This window comes from Sminthopsis crassicaudata, chromosome 3 (assembly GCF_048593235.1).
Source record: "Sminthopsis crassicaudata isolate SCR6 chromosome 3, ASM4859323v1, whole genome shotgun sequence".
NCBI classification, from domain to species: Eukaryota; Metazoa; Chordata; class Mammalia; order Dasyuromorphia; family Dasyuridae; genus Sminthopsis; species Sminthopsis crassicaudata.
The window spans coordinates 424,073,672-424,084,929 of record NC_133619.1 but is presented as its reverse complement, the minus strand read 5'-3'; the positions used below and the strand labels follow the sequence as shown (position 1 = coordinate 424,084,929).

The window sequence follows — 11,258 nt, the reverse complement described above, 5'->3', positions numbered from 1 at the left end:
ATCTGCTGAGTCACCTCCAGGATCCGGGGAAAATCTAATCTGAGTTTTAAAATATTTTGGCTTTCTCTTCTTAACTGCTAAATAATTAGCAGAGAAGAGCTAACAGCCTGTGCCAGATTCCTTTACCTCAGTGGCTTCTCTGATCCCAGAGCCCTTCCCAGCGCAATGGGCACAGTGTGCCACTACCCCAACGTCTGTGCTGGTCTCTCTTCTTCCTTCCCTGAGAACTGACCTTCTCTGTTGAAACTCCAGATTCTCTTCAGCTGGTAAGTCATGCTTCCAGTCCTTGTGGTATCTATCAGTCCTGAGCTAATTCTGAGACTTAATTTATCTAATTGGTTGCGAGGGAGTGAGGACGTTCACTGAGTCGTGTGTTTCTTCTCAGCCATCTTGGCTCCGCCCCCCGAAACATTCCTTTTTTAATGCAGCACAAAGGCCACCCTGTTGCAAAAAGAGGAGGTCTAAGCCTCTCCTATTCTGCAGGCTCACATCAGTCAGGGAGGCCACAAAGTCTTTAAGTTATTTGAGGCCTGACTGCAGTTCCTGAAGATCTTTGTCAATAGCTGCACTGACCTAAGCATACTGCATGTTGGAAGTAACTAAGGAGGCAATTCCTGTTCCTGCGCCTACTGATCCCAGGCCAATAAGGACGGCTAGGGTGAGAGCTGTCAAAGGTTCTCTTTTTTCCCAAACCCGTGGGTTGGTCCCTCATTCCCAGAATCTTAGGAAGTGGTCTGGGTAATGAATTGTCAGGTGGGGGAAGAGAGAGACTACAACACAACAATCTTTGTTATGAATGAAGGAGGATGTAACCACAAAGGTGGTCAGTCCCAAGGAGCAAGCAAGGTATGAGTTGTTAGGGGCAGCCACGTACATGGGAGACATAGTAATCGTGACAATCTGGTTACATACCCCTTCCAGCTGTAAGGGAGGTAGCATATTGGGTCCCAAAAGGCACAGGCCCAGGCCAGAGATTTTACTAAGGGTGAGACCCTACTTATTCTCAATTCCCCAGTGTAAAAGGGATGAGTTGTTAGTGAATGTGAGATTTCCAAAATGGGCAATGCCTTCATAGAAAGGGGGAGGAGGGGTAACAAACCCAGCAATCTTCCATGGGAGTAGTATTAAGCTTGCGAATGGCTTGAACAGAGCCATTAACTAGGGAAAGAATGAGCGTGGCAGAGGAGGGGGGTCCCTTAGGGAGGGTTGGATGAAAGGTTCCACTGTGAGAGGGTGTGGGAGGAAAGGGCTGATGATTGGGTTTATTATCCTGGTTTTGATCAGGGTCCAAGTGGAGCTCGGGATTAGGACCTATGGCCACTCCTTTAGGCTGGTCAGGGGTGTTTTTTAAAAGTTTTATGGTAAAGAGTAGGCCATCATCATAATTATATTTGTAAAGTGTAACAGCCCTTTAAATGGGCGGGCACGGTGCATCGGGAGATTGAGGCCCGGAAGTAATTTCTGTGGATATTAGGACTGCCCTTGGGCGGGATCCTGGCCATACTGAGATAGCTTCGTAATGGGTGACTCTCTCGCTGATTGGCTGTGTGTGTGACCTCACAGGCCTTATGTAAGCCCACTGCAGGCAGCAGGTGGTCCTCTTTAACCTGGCCTTCTTCACCCTGGCTTCCCAGCCTGGGTGGCCAAGCCAAGATGGGTAGCCAAAAGAGGTAAGGGTTTTGGTAGTGAACACATGGGTCTTCTGACCAGGTGTTCACCAGGGAACCAACAAGTCAGGGCATCAGTTAGGGCATTATGTGAGTAGGTATAATAAAGGCTTTTAAGATTACACGTGGTTGTTCTTGAGTGCGCTACCGGTTATTAAGCTATAGATTCAAGAGATTGTGGCCAGAGACCTTAGAAGGCCTCAGAGAAGGCGAGCCGGGTAGAGTTCACACTGCAGAGGACAGTGGTCAAAGGTACTCTGGTGGGTCTAGGACAGACTAGTAATTGTAACTGCCAGGAGAGCACGTTACAGTAAAGCCTCAGTCCCCATGAAACACCTTGAGTCCAGGAGTTATATTTTTTTACCTGGGTCTGTAAATTGGATATGTAATGGGTGGCACCATCCTGAGCATTCTGGTTTGGTGGCCCAGCCTGGGGTAATAGCATCGTGATGTGTATAATTGGCAGTAACTTTAATATAATCCCAGGAGGAGGAAGGGTTCCAGTAAGTATCTCCTGTGATTTCACAGCCCCAAGAACGACAGTAAAAATCATTTTTGTCCCCACATTTGGAGTTCAGCGAGCAATCTCTATGGGGGCCGGGGCAAACATAAAAGGGAATAGTCCTCAGCTTACTTCTCCTATTATGGGAACCACAACCTCCAGCTACCTGGCCAACGCCCACAAATGGAGATCAGGTGTCCCTGTTGGGGGCCCGTTGTTGATTATAATAGTCTTCCAGGTCCCAATTAGGCGGAGCTCCCAGAGCTAATTTACAAAAGTCTGGATAGAGTGTGGGCCACCAGGTCTTGTGTGTGATTTTTGATGTGCTCCAAATAGTATCACCTGCCCCATTGATTACCAACCAGGTGTAGTTGAAAACCTGATACAAAGGAGAGCCATGGACAACATGTTGAGCAATGATCAGGCAGAGGAGGATCTCAATGGCTGGTGACTTCATGTTGTTTTCTGAAAGAAAGCACAGTTAGAAATCTTCACAGGGGGATCCCTGGGTGGGTTGTGAAGTTTTATCAGACGCTCTGGGAGCCATCTGGTATTTTGTGCCTGTGAATCATAAATGCAGGCATGTCCTTTGCCCCAGATAAGGACCGGGTCGGGACCCTGTCATGTGTTGGACAAAGGGTCTCTCCACATAGCCTTTGCATAAGTATTGGCTGTAGATGAATTCCAGAGGTGGTCAGTGGCAGATTTGCCCTCAATATCATAAGTAAGAAAATTCAACACAAACATTGCATGATTTAAAAGGGTTTTAAAATTACCTGCTTTAGGATATAACATTTCTTCCCCTGATTGTAATTTTAAGATCATATTTTTTAAAGTTTGATGAGCTCTTTCAACAATTCCTTGACCCTGGGGGTTATAAAGTATGCCAGTAATGTGTTTCATTTCCATTTGAGCACAGAACTGTTTAAAGGTGGAGCTAGTATAGCCTGGATCATTGTCAGTTTTAAGAATTTTGGGTTTTGGGACAACAGCTAAAGAGGCAAGAACGTGACAGACCACATGTTTGGAGGCTTCCCCTGTTTGTAGAGATGCAAAAATTAAGCCACTAAAGGTGTCTATGGAGACATTAATATATTTTAATTTGCCAAAAGATGGGTAGTGGGTGACATCCATCTGCCATAATTCACCAGGGACTAACCCACGGGGGTTTACTCCCAAGTGAGGTTCAGGCAGGAGAGTTAAGCAGCCCTTGCATTGCTAGACAATCTGCCGTGCCTGTTCGTGAGTGATGGAATATCGCAGTCTGAGAGTATGGGCATTAAGATGATGTAAGGCATAGACCTGCTGTGCGGCAGTAAGTGGGGTGACTGAGAAGGCGGCAGCCACAAGTTGAGTGGCCTGATCCACCCTGTCATTTCCCTCTACCAATGGCCCAGGGAGGCCAGAATGAGCATGAACGTGACCAACAAAAAAAGGTTCAGTGCGGGCAAAGATTAAGCACTGAAGTTCAGCAAACAAGGGGGAAGCATTGGTTGAAGGGCAAATATAAGGTACTGTCTCCAGAAGGGGGACAGAGTGTGCCACATAGGCACTGTCAGTATATAAATTGAAAGGATCTTCTAATAATTCAAAAACTCTAATGATAGCAGCGAGCTCAACCAGCTATGTGGAGGTAAAGTTTGTTTTTAAGTAGGAAACTTGACCATGATGTATTACTCAGAGGACTATGTCAATGCGGCTTATGATGCAAGAGACAACATGGATATAACATTAGGATGAAATTTAATTACTTAGCAACAACAAAAATTGAACATTAAAAATATAACAGTCCAATATAAAGTTCCTTATATGTCTATTTCCCTCAATAGCAGACACTTTACTTATTTGATTTTAGAAATTAATTGCACATTAAGAGTTTTTAAAGATACATTTGGAACTCCGCAAAAATTAAACGTGCTCTCAGGAATTCAAGTGGTCTGGCTTATACAAATGACCACCAACAAAGAATCTGTATACTGAAAGGCACAAATTTCTACACTTTATCCAATTGCTATGCAAATGTCCATTAGATATGATGATTAATGCTAAAGATATTTCCCCATTTTTTCAAGTTAAAAGGTGCTGTTACCATATGTGCAAATCTAAATTTAAACTTTTTGAAACCTCTCATCTCTGTAATTTTAATATTGAACTATTTCTTCTACTTCAAATAAACAAGTTGCATTAATTTTAAAACTCAAAATGGGAATTCTTTGTGCTCTTCAAAGGAATGACAAATTCTACGGAACTTAATGAAATGGTCTGTTTGATTACAATGTTGAAAACCATGATTAAAATTCAAGTACAATAAAAGGTAAGCAAGCTACATTCTTACAGCAATTTTCTACAAAATAAAATTGAAAAGTTTGATTTAAAAGCAACACTTGAAGTAGCAATATGTAAGAACACAATTTGGTAAGTCATTTTGTTTGACTGGCTTTCAAAAAACTTCACAGGTAATTAAAAAAAATCCCTCATTTGCCAAGCATGCCATAATTAATATGTAAGACACAGGTGCAAATACAAATGGTTATTTACCTGCTTCAAAATAACTGAAAAGTTACTCTGAAAGCAGTGATTATATCACAAAATGTAGTATAGTGACAAGCCAGTTTATAATGCTGCTAATATGAACAAAAAAGATATCTGTCTACCATAGAGGACCCCAAGACACAAAAGAGAATAAGTATATTGTAACATGGGTTCTAGTAGTAAAACTGCTAAGAAGCTAAAAGGTTTCATTTGTTCAATTGTATGCAGCATTGCTAAACTTTTTCAGGTAGATGATTGCTTTTTGGGGGTAAACAAACCTATTTGGCAGCTTTACTACCTGACAATTCAAAAAAAAGTTAGGGTTAACTAGTTTGGTTCCCCCACCCCACCCCAGCATATAAATGACCTCCAAAAAATTGCATGTGCTTTTAGCATAGTGGTAATTAAAAACAAACTTTTTTTCTAAAAAAGACTTAGATTATATCCTAAATTACGACAAATTAAAACAAAAATCATACTCAATATCTTTACATCAAAATAGCACTTAATTGTTATTAATGTGACTGGAAACCAACTTTATAATGAGGTTTACAACATATAAGCAAAGACAAGAGAGACAGTAATTTGATTAGGCTCTCTGGTGAATAGACAATTTTAGAGATCTAAGCAGTGTTAAAAAAAAAAAAAAAAAAAAAAAAAACATATAATGGCCCATCACAGTTTTCTTCCTTGCAATATACTTTAAGGTTTTCATGTAAGCTACTGCTGCAAACATATTGAGAGGCAAGTAAATGTCAATGGTTCCTTGAAAAGAATTGGAGCTAATGGCCCAATCATCATCATTCTGAACAAGCCATTGTATTTGGGAAGTAGTGTAGGGGGAAACTATACGGTCAGGGTCTCTACCAAAGAGCTTCAAGGCAGCCCCTCTGCCGAGGCGTAGGAGGATAGCAACTAGGTGAGGGTATGTGGGTAGAATTTTGGAGGGGGATGTGGGTAAATGGACCCAAAATAGAGGCTTTTGTTGCCAAAGCAAGCCTGTGGGGGCAAAGGGAATAGGAAATATAAGGAGCCAAAAAAATTGATTGAGGGCATAATATCCTATGTGCTGTTCGTGGATGGCACGTTCTACTGTAATCGTGCCTCAGTGGTGAGTGAGCACGGGGAGGAGGGATCGGGGTCTCCTCTTAAGATGTCAAAAAGAGGTTTTAATTCCCCCATTGTAGGTTTCAAGTAGGGTCTGAGCCAATTGATATCGCTGAGCAGTTTCTGAAAGTCATTAAGAATGTGCAAACAGTCTGTCCACAATTGGAGTTTCTGAGAAAGGACTTTGTTGGAAAATAGCTCAAAACCTAAGAACAGCTGAGGAGGTTGGGTTTGAATCTTTTTGGGAGAGATTAAGAGACTCCGGGTCTGAAGGGCAGAGACAAGGAGCTGGCAAATCTGAAAAAGTGTGGCTCATTGGGTCTTGCTTAGTCAGAGCCACGTATTTTTGACAGAGGGTTGGGCTATTAGCCATACCCTGAAGTAGGACCCTCCATTGGAAATGCGGGGAGGGGCCCACACAATTAACTATGGGAAGGCTAAAAGCAAAGCATTTGCAATCATCGGGGTGAAGAGGGATGGAGAAAAAACAATCTTTTAGGTCAATGACAATTTTTTAAAATCCCCTAGGGATAGCCACAGAATTGTGGCAGAGATTGTAGACAAGGAGTTAGCAAAATCTCCAGCTTCATTAATGATTAGCCAAATGTAATAGAAAACCTGATATGTCCTGGAGGAAGTCTAGGCAGAGTTCCAGCAGAGGTAAAAAGGCCAATTTCAGGTTTTTTGATTTGCTAAGAGGGCCCTTCTTGTAAGGCAACAAAGGAGGACCGGCTGCTGGGCTTGAAGCCGGGAAGAGGATAGTCTTTGTAAGTGAATTTTGCAAGGAAGAAAGTTCAGTGGAAAGCTGAGCAATTTAGCAGATTACCTGGATGACGGGGCTTCCTGAGGCAGGGGAGGATAAAGGCATTCTCTTTGAATGACAGTCATCTCAATGATAACAGAGGGGGGCCAAAAGGGCAGAGGCAATATTCTGCAAGTGATAAGAGCAGCTGTTTGTCAGGGTCATTAGATGCCGATTCTACAATATCACGAATCAAGCCCCAGTAGCCCCAGGAAAAGGCAGTTGTGGGAACAGCATTCGGCCATTCCTTCTGTAATTTATCATTTACATCTCTGCCTACTTTCTGCCACTTCTGGGGATGAATCTCTGGTCCGTTTTGGTCTGATACAAAGGACAAGTTTCATTTATAAAAAGAAATTACCTAACTAAATCTTTTTTCTTTACTCTAACTCCTCTTTCCCTGAGGGATGCTTTAAGGTACTTTATAAAAACCTGCTCTTTAAATAACTTAGTATCCATTTCTTATAAGATGGACGATTCAAAACTTACCAAGGACTGGAACTCTCATGAGTGGTGAAAGTGGTCCTTCCAATGGGGGTCGCACTGACTTCCCTGGGAGTGGGTCCGTCTGGCAAGGGTCCGTACCTCAAGCCCCGTGTTGGGCGCCACCTGTCCCTTCCACCAGGACTCAGTTATTCGGGGAGTCAAGGGGGACCCAGCCTGAAAGAGAAACGGGTGAGAGAGAGACCAAGCAGATTCTTGTCAAGGTCTCAGTTTATTGCTCTTGGGGTACAGCCTATATAGCAAAAAGCATGAGAAAGAGAAGTAGGGTTGGGCCTGGGAAAGGAACATGAGAATGGCTGGTTCAATGAACAGGAACAGTATACAATGCTGGGATATTCTATGGTCGGCCAATTCTTGAAACTATTTGTCTGAGGGTAATGCCCACCTGTGGTTGGCCGATTCTCAGAACAATTTGTCTGAGGGTAAGGCCCACTTAGAGGGGAGAGACACCTGGGCTGAAGCCCTTGACTCCCAACAATCTCTGCTTATACTTTTCTCCTTTCCTTCCCTCTTGCCCCCCTACCCAGTATTAAACTTGTGAATACCACTTGCTTTTCACAGCCCTCCCTTTTTAGTATCCCTCCCCCACCTTAAAGCTCCTCCTCCTATTTTACCCATTTTCCTCACAATTTCTGTATTGCCTTCCCCTCAAGCTTACTCCTTCCTTCTCAGTTTCCAATGAAGTGGAAGAAGTTTCACCATAAATCAAATATGTCTATTGATATATACTATGTTCATGCCCCTCTTTTCTTTCTCTCAGATATAATAGGTTAACTTTGCCTCTTTATGAGATGTAGCACCACCACTTTACCCTTGTTTATGATATAATTTCCTTTCTACCTCTAGTTTCTAGGCAAATTATATATGTGTTGTTTACATATCTTTATGGCAGAAATATAGTTCTCAAGATTTCTTTTTACCTTTTTAGAAATCTCTTGAATTCTGTATTTGAAGATCAAACATTTTGTGTAGATCTGGTTTTTTCATCCAGAATAGATGGAATTCATTTATTTCATTAAATGTCCATCTTCTTCCCTGGAAAACGATGTTCCTTTTGCTGGGTAAGTTATTCTTTGCTGCATACCAAGTTCCTTCGCATTTTGGATTATCATGTTCCAAGCCCTTCGTTCTTTTAATGTGGATGTTGCTATATCCTGGGTTATCCTTATTGTTGCTCCTTCATATCTGAATTGCTTTTTTTTTAGTAGCTTCCAGTATTTTTTTCCTTCATCTGATGGTTCTTGAATTTGGCCGGTATATTTCTTGGCGTTTTGATTTTAGGGTTCCTTTCAGTAGGTTACAATGTCTATTTTACCCTCTGTTTCCAAAACATCTGGGCAGTTCTCTTTGATAATTTCCTGGAAAATAGTGCCCAGGTTCTTTTTTTCCTCACATTTTTCAGGGAGTCTGATTATTCTCAAATTGTCTCTCCTGGATCTGTTTTCCAGGTCTGTTGCCTTTCCAATAACGTACTTGACATTCTTTTCAATTGTTTCTTCTTTCTGGTTTTGCTTGACTACTTCTTGGTTTCTCCTTAAGTCATTCATTTTGACTTGTTCCATTCTAATTTTCAATGATGTGTTTTCTTCACTCACTTTTTAAATATCTTTTTGTAATTGTCCAATTGAGTTTTTATCTTCTATGGAATTTTTTCCATTTTATCCATTTTATTTTTTAGAGAGCTGTTTTCTTTTTCCAGCTCACTAATCCTGTTTTTCTTGGAGTTGTTTACCTTTTCTAATTCACTGATTTTATTTCTTAATGATTTGTTTTCTTTATCCACTTTTTCTTTAAATGCATAGAATGACTTCTCCAGGCTCTCTTGCAAAGCTTCCCTTTCCTTTTCCCATTTCTCTTCTAGCTCTCTTGTGAGAGGCTTTTTAATTTCCTCTATGACATTCTTTTGTATTGAGGAGCAGATCTTATCCCCTTTAGGGGATTCCTCTGGGGACAATCTGCTTTTAGTGTCCTCAGTGTTTGAAGTCTGCTCTCTCTCCATACAGAAGCTGTCAATGGTTAGAGCCCTTTAAATTTTTTGTTCATTTTGTCAGAGCAGGAATTGAAGAAAACAAATTGACAAGAGAAACAATTGGTCTGTTTTTTGGGGGGCTGGGGCTGGATGGTGTTAAAAAGCTTCTTATACAGACTGAGGGAAGCAGCAGCTAGGCACTAACAGGACAGAGATAGCTGTGCTGTGTCTGGGCTCTGAGGCTCTAAGAAAGTGCTGAGTCACTCCAGGTGGGATTGGGGGTAGCCAGGTCCCAGAGAAGCTTTCCAGGTTTTAATTCTTTACCTCCGGTTTTTACACTTTCTTAGCTGCTCCTGGCTTGCTGCCAAGACAGAACATCCCCACTGGGGTAAAAATCTTTTCTCAGAAATGTCAGAGATTACACCCCTCCCCCCTCTGGTTTTAGCTGTGTGAGCTGCCTGTTTCACTCTGGCTGCCTGCCCTCAGTCTGTGCTCAGTCTGTTTGTCCCCATCCCCTGAGCAAACCCAGATCTTCTCTGGCGAATTTCAAGGATGTCTTCTGTTGGTGATTATTTATTTGTGGGTTTCTTTTATGGTTAAGCATTAATTCTGAGGCTTGTCATGAAATAAATTCTGAGAGAAAACGCGGAACTCAAGCAGCTGTCTGCCTCCACACCACCACCTTGGCTGGAAGTCAGATTCTTCAGATAATTTTTCAATATTCATCTTTGTATAGCCTTCTGTTTCAGATTTTCCCCTCCTTCCCTCTCACTCCTTGCTCTAATTGTCAAGCTATCCAATATGTTATATATCTTAAAATACATGTTTACTCCATTATGTATAAATATATTTAAGGTATGGCTTTTTAGTATTTTAAATGCATTGGAGACAAGGATAAAGGAATTGAAGATGGTGAAAGACTGTGAATTTAACATGTTCTTTTTCTTAAAATATTCCATTTTCCCAATCACATGTAAAAACTATTTTTAACATTCTTGTTTTGAAATTTTAGTTTCAAATTGTCCATACTCATTTTTCTTCTGGCTGTTCACTGAGAAGGCAAGCAAATTCATATGGAAAATATATGTGCAGTCACACAAAACATTTCTAGATTCATCATGTTGCAAAAGAAGGCAAAGAATAAAAAAAAAACAAACAAGCAAAATAGTGGGTTTTTAAAATTATTCTTGATGCATTCAGATTCCATCAGTTCTTTCTCTAGAGATGGATAAGATTTTTCATTACAAGTCCTTTGGAACAATATCAGATAATTTATTTGCTGAAGAGTATTCACACCTAATCATAACACAATACTACTATTACTGTATACTGTTTTCTGTTGCTTTTGCTCTCTTCACTTTTCACAGTTTATATAAAGCTTTCTAAGTTTTTTGAGTACATTCTGGTTTCCATTTCTTATAGTAGCACAATAGCATTTCATCACAAACATACACTATAATTTTGTCACCATTACCCAAGTGATAAGAATCACCTTAATTTCCATTTCTTTGCCACCATTTAAAGGACCTGCTATAAATACTTTTGTGTATGTGTGTGTGTGTGTGTGTGTGCATGCGTGTGTGTGTGTGTTTTATTTATTTAGTGTTTTTTTTTAAGATAAATAATCATTGTATTCCTGGATCAAAGAATATGAACAGTTGTACACCCCTTTTGGAATAATTCAAAATTGTTTTAAAAATCATTGAATTACTTCACAACTTCACATACAGTCCATGAGTGTTCTACTTTAACATTTCTCATTTTTCTTTGTTGTAATGTTAGACAATCTGGTACCTCAGAATAATTTTAATTTGCATTTCCCTAATAAATAGTGATTTAGAAAAAAAAAATCATGTGAGGATAGTTAACTTTGAATACTTTGAAAACTTCTTGTTTCTACCATTTGGCCATTTATCAATGAGGCCATAGGCTCTTTTTATTTATTTTTTTTACACATTTGACTCAGTCTTCTATATATTTGATAAAAGAAGCTTTTAAAAAATACATTTTCTCTATTTTTCACAATTATGATTATTAATTTTGTAATTCCATTTATTCTATATCCCTAATTTATCTTACTCTCTCTCTCCTTTCACCTTATCCATTTTCAAAAATATTTTGCTTCTGGTCATTGCTTCTTCTGGTCTTCCTTCTCTTCATCACTTCTCAGGCCTG

The 11,258-nt window shown here is 40.4% G+C and overlaps 1 long non-coding RNA gene across 1 annotated transcript; it reads right to left on the bottom strand.

The window, feature by feature from the left end:
- Positions 1-205: 205 nt before the first annotated feature.
- Positions 206-7,375, bottom strand: LOC141562784 (uncharacterized). The gene is made up of 3 exons (XR_012488244.1): positions 7,100-7,375; positions 6,635-6,739; positions 206-2,634 (listed from the first exon to the last, which is right to left on the bottom strand). It is a non-coding gene; the product is annotated as an uncharacterized LOC141562784 (long non-coding RNA).
- Positions 7,376-11,258: the final 3,883 nt, after the last annotated feature.